Source organism: Orycteropus afer, unplaced genomic scaffold (assembly GCF_000298275.1).
Source record: "Orycteropus afer afer isolate SDZICR_OR568_19922 unplaced genomic scaffold, OryAfe1.0 scaffold00099, whole genome shotgun sequence".
Lineage (NCBI taxonomy): Eukaryota > Metazoa > Chordata > Mammalia > Tubulidentata > Orycteropodidae > Orycteropus > Orycteropus afer.
In genome coordinates, this window is record NW_006921686.1 from 2,096,798 (window position 1) to 2,102,561 (window position 5,764).

A 5,764-nucleotide genomic window follows, 5' to 3' on the forward strand; every position below is an offset into this window, starting at 1 on the left:
CTGGGCGTCTGAGTGGGCGTTTTTAACTTTGGAGGCCACCCATGTGTGGGTGGGCCACCTGCATTTTCTTACTGTTGATCGTTTCCTTCTCAAAGGACACACTTGGGGGGGTTGGGGTGCTGCCCACTTACTGGGATCTTGCAGATGCCCCTGACCCCCCATAGCCTCCTGCTTCCCACGAGTTTTTAGCGTTCTTTTGTCCTGTTTGTGCATCTGCCCTGACGTCCCAGACCCCACACCCGTCTCTGCCCGGATCTCCTCCCCATCAGTGGCTGTCTCTTCTCTCTGTGATTTCTGAAAAGTTGCCATAAAACTTTGGAATTCTGCCTGAAAAAGTCTTCCGGTGGGAAGTTGGGATTCAGAAGGAGGGGCCTAACGAGGTCCCTGACTTAGTGACATCTAGGTTTTTATATGCCCCTGTCTTCTGCAGGAGGGAGCTCTAGTGGTGGGTAAGGCATTTGGCTGCTAACCAAGAGGTCGGTGGTTCAAACCCACCTACTGGTCCCTGGGAGGTGGATGAGGCAATGTACTTCCATAAATATTTGAAGAACTCTGGTGGTGTAGTGCCTAAGGCATTTGACAACTAAACAGAAGGTTGGTGGTTCAAATCCACTTGCCTGAGGGTCGCTGTGAGTTCATCAACTGGATGGCAGTGCTTTTTTTTGGGGGGGGTGTCCTCTGCGGCACACACCCACATCTGCTAGCCACACTAACAGTCCAGAGAACTTCCACTCGCCAGCCCCCACTAAATCACCTAGGAGCTTCCAGGAGCCACGCCCCCAGCTCCATCAGCTGGGCTCTTCCACTAGCCATGCCCCCACTAAGTCAACTAGGAGCTTCCAGGAGCCACGCCCCCACTAAGTCAACTAGGAGCTTTCAGGAGCCACGCCCCCAGCTCCATCAGCAGGGAGCTCCCGCTAGCCACGCCCACACTCCACCAGCCATGAGCTGGTCCTCTTCATAGTAATGTTCTGGGAATTAGTAAGGGGAGGATCCTAATTCAGCTGGGGTACATGAAGATTTCCTAAATAAAGGAAGTAACGCAGAATCCTGAGAAAGGGGTGTGTGTGTGTGTGTGTGTGCGTACGTGTGGCTAGAAGGTGCGGCAAGTGTGGAGATTTATGAAGTAATAGGGCTTTTCATGAGTCCTGAAAGTGGTTAGAAAAAATGGGGGTATGAAGTGCGTGGATGTGGGGAGTGGAAAGAACTTAGAGGGACCAATTATGGGAGCCCTTGCCAGCCACTTCTAAGGAGCTTGGTATTTATCCTAAGAGCAGAGGGGAAAGTTGGAAGGGATTTAAATGCACGTCTGTGTGTGTGTGTGTGGGGGGGGACGAGCAGATGGTTGACAGGGTCTCATTTTACATTTTCAAAGGTTCCTTCTGGTCACCTGTGAGTCTGGAGGTTTGGTGAACAGGGAAGAGGCTGGGTCAGGGGCCCAGGCAGCAGAGGAGGTGGTCCTGCAGTGGGGTGGTGGGAAGCGAGTCATTTAGAGAGAGAATGGCTAGGACTGGATGAGGGGCTCAAGGAGAGGGTACAGGCAGGACCCTGGCAGGAAAAAGGTGGTGAATTCAGATGACGTAACCAGGGAGGGTTTGATGAAAGGGCCATCAAGGGATGGGTGACCAGCAGTGGTGGCTTAGTGGTAAAATCCGTGCCTTCCATCCAGGAGGCTGGGGTTCTGTTCCCGGCCACAGCACCTGGTTCACAGACAGCCACCACCTGTCCAGGGGTGCAGGCTGGCGAGTCTCCGTGATGCTAAACGGGTTTCAGCAGACTTCCAGACTGAGATGGACTAGGGAGCCAGGCCTGGAGGTGTGCTTCTGAATATCAGCCAGTGTGAACGCTGTGGCTCCCAACGGTCCAACCTGCAACCAGTCGCGGGGACGCAGCAGGGCGGGACGGCATTTGGTTCCACTGTGTGTGGAGTTGTTGCGAGTCGGTGGTTACCTTGACAGTAGTCAGCAACAACAAGAGGTGGGCAGTGTTCAGGAAGTAATTGGTGAACTGGTGCAGTGCCCTGGGGCTACAGAGGGGAGTTACGCCCCTAGGCTTGAAAGGCTGAGTGGAGAGACAGTTACCAGTGGAAAGACAGTTACCAGAAGCTAGAGAAATTGTAGGGGCAGGTATAGTATAGGAGAGGGTCCCCTGGAAGGGGCTGTGACCATCAGTAGAGGAGTACGGCCACCCCCAAACCCCAAGAGAAGGAGACCGGGAGAAAGAGTACCCCAGCCTACTCTCATCCCAGTCGCTGGTCTCCTCTGGCGCCTTCCATGGCTAAACTCAACCAGAAGCCAGAGGGCAAAGGATTCAAGCAATCCACACACTGTAATGCAGAGTTGCTGAGACACCAAGACATGGAGTTGTTTCAGGGAAGTAGTTTATTAGCACTCCTGGGCGAGGTTCTCACTCCCTAGTATCAAGGCCAGAGAAGTCGCACCCCTGGGCAGGGGGCATGGATTTTTATAGACACAGAGAGGACCTAATTGGGGACACCAAGGAAATGACAGGGGCCTCTAAGGAAATGGTAGGGTCCAATTAGCTGTTAGCAGGGGTCTGCACTTAATTAGCATGAGGGGGCTTCACAGGAGGAAGTTTGTCATCACGTGGGACTTTCCAGCCTGGGCGGGTTCTGTCGCTTCGGTTGTCTTATCAGGCTGTCTCATCGGGGCCTGACACCTGGAGGAAGCTGCCAACTGACATATTGGGGCTTGGGTTTGCTTCGGCCTAACACATACGTGAGACTCTCAGGGCACAGAGCAGGAGGAAGAAGGATGGACAGTGGGTCTGGGTGGCAGGACATTCCCCCATGCGGAGACTGAGGTCACCCCTGGGCATAGGAAACCAAGGTGGGGCTAGGCAGGAAGAACAGGTTTGGGGCAGATAACTGAATTCAGGTGAGGTGCCTGTGGGCAATGCAAACAGTTAACACGCAGGGCTGCTAACTGAAAGGTTGGGGGTTCGAGTCCACACGGGTGCGTTGGAAGAAAGTCCTGGTGATTTCTTTCTGACCACTCAGCCACGATGGAGCACAGATTGGCTCTGACACAGGTGGCAATGCCATGAGTCAGAGTCTACCTGACAGCAGCTGGTACTGGGTTTGTGGGACATCTGAGGGGACAGCAGGGATAGGCGATGTCCAGGGACTCAGCAGAAAGGCCCTGGACTTGAGAGAGATTTGTCACCGATCCACGGGGGCTTCCACTAGTGGTGCTTCTATGCCACCAAGTGCAATTTCCTGGGAAGTATGTAGTGTGAGAAGGGATCCCACCCAGCACCCTGGGGAGTCCCAACATTTAAGGGGTATGGGGGCGATGGGGGAAGGCAGAGAAGTAGGAGGGAAATCAGGAGTGTGGAGTGCCGTGAAGCCAAGAGGAAGAGGTTTGCGGAATGAAGGCTCGGTCAACCGTGCCAAAGGCTGCTGAGGAGTCGGGGCAGGGGAGGATGAGGGCCGAGAAGCCACCATCAGGTAGAGTCACCAGGAGGTTGCTGATGACCGTAACGGGAGCAGATTGGTGAAGGATGCAGGGGGCCACATCAGGCTGATCTGGAGCCAGGAGGGAGAGGGAAGTGAGTTGGCGCATGGAGAGCACTTTTTGGAGAAGTTGACGTGAAAGACGTCAGTGAAGAAAAATATGAGGCAGAAGAGGACTTTCCATCCCCAGGTGGGAAGAGGCAGAAAGCAGAGGGTAACAGAGGGGCAAAGGGGCTTCAGAGACTTTATTTAAAAAACAAAAAACATTAAATTGTGATTTGTATGACAGTTTACAGAGCAAATTCACTTTCCATACAGCAGTTCAAGTACACTTTGTCTCATGACATTGACTACTATTTCCCATAATGCAACAGCTCCCCTCCCACTTCCTCCCCATAGTTACCTCTTCCCTGTGTCCTTCCTTCCATGCACTCCTGCCCCCCGAGCTGTCTCCCTGTGCATACACAGCCCTTCTTTCTCAATGATTGCTCTCTCCAAGGAGTGTATCTACCTAACATAAATGTGCCTGTCTTTTGTTTGGCTGGAAGCCACAGGAATGGGTTCAATTCCAGACCTGAAGGGGAGCTAGAGACCATAGTCACAGGGGTTCCACCAGGCTCCATCAGATCAGCAAACCTGATTCCCCCCCCCCTTTTTATTTTTTATGATTTTGAGTTTTGTTCCACATTGTTCTCCCTCTCCATCTAAGATCTCCTACATAGATCCCCCTCCTAGTGGTTGACAGTGGTAGGCAGGCACCATCTAGTTCTTCTAGTCTCATAGTCGTATAGGCTGAGGATCACATGGTGTACCAGTTGCTTGGACTAAGTGTTTTTGGTTTTGGTTTTCTTCATTCCTTTTTGTGCTGGACAAGGAGAGACCCATTATTGCATCTAGACGGCTGCTTGCAAGCTTCTAAGATCCCAATTGCTACTTGCCAGAGTAGGATGTGGAACGTTTTTGTGTAGTATGTTATGCCAATTGATCTTGATGTCCCCTGCAACCATGGTCCCGAGCCCACAGGTCCAACTACTTGCTTCTGGCTTGAGAGGCCTTTGAATCCTTGGATTCTGTGAATGTTACCTTATATGGCAAAAGGGACTTGGCAGAGGTGATGAAGTCGAGGATCTTGGGATGGGAAGATAAGTCTGGGTTCTCCAGGTGGGCCCCGAATGTAACCACAATTGTTCTTATACGAGAGAGGCAGACTCATAAGTTATATTCTACACCCTAGTCTGGTGGGTAGTGTCTGGGATCTTAAAAGCTTGTGGGCAGCCATCTATGATACAAATATTGGTCTCTCTACTCTTCTGGAGTGAAAGAGAAAGAAGGAAACCCAAAACTCAAAGAGGAAACTACAGGTCAAATAGTCTACATGAACCATAGCCTCATCTACCCTGAGACTGGAAGAACTAGATGGTGCCCCTCTACCACTACAGACCATTCTGTCAGGGCCACTACAGATGCACCCTGATCAAATGGGAGAGAACTGTGGAACAGAACCTCAAATTCCTATAAACAATGACAGCAACACAACAGATCTACTGGGTCAGTCGAGACTACAGGACTCCCTGAGACTATTGTCCCTGAGATACTCTTGAAACCTTGAACTGAAAATAACCCCTGAGGTTACCTCACAGTTAAATAAATAACAGATTGGTTCACAAAATAAAATATATCACCTGGGAGTACTGTACTCCTATGTGAGACCAAACAGTCACCAATGAATTTAAAACAAAGAGGAGACTGTAAGGGGGCAGGGAGCCTAGATGAATGAAAACAGGACAACCAGAATGGAAATCATGGAAGTGTTCACACATTGTGAAGAGTATAAGCCATGTCACTGAGCAATTTGTGTAGAAATTTTTGAATGGGAGTCCAGACTGCTGTGTAAACCTTCACCAAAAACACAACAAAATGTTATGTTTTAAAAGAAGAGGTGGCAGAGGGAGATTTAACTACTGTTGGAGATGTGAACATGGAAACAAGAGATTGGAGTGATGCAAGGGAGGGGCTCTGAGCTAAGGAATGCAGGTGGCGTCTGAAAGCAAAACAACCACAACCACTGCTGTGGAGTCGATTCCGACTCACAGCGCCCCTAGAGGACAGAGCGGAACTGCCCCACTGGGTCTCCAAGGCTGTCAATCTTCACAGAAGCAAAGCCCAAACCACACCCACTGCCGTGGAGTCCATTCCGACTCACAGCGCCCCTAGAGGACAGAGCGGAACTGCCCCACAGGGTCTCCAAGGCTGTCAATCTTCACAGAAGCAAAGCCCAAACCACACCCA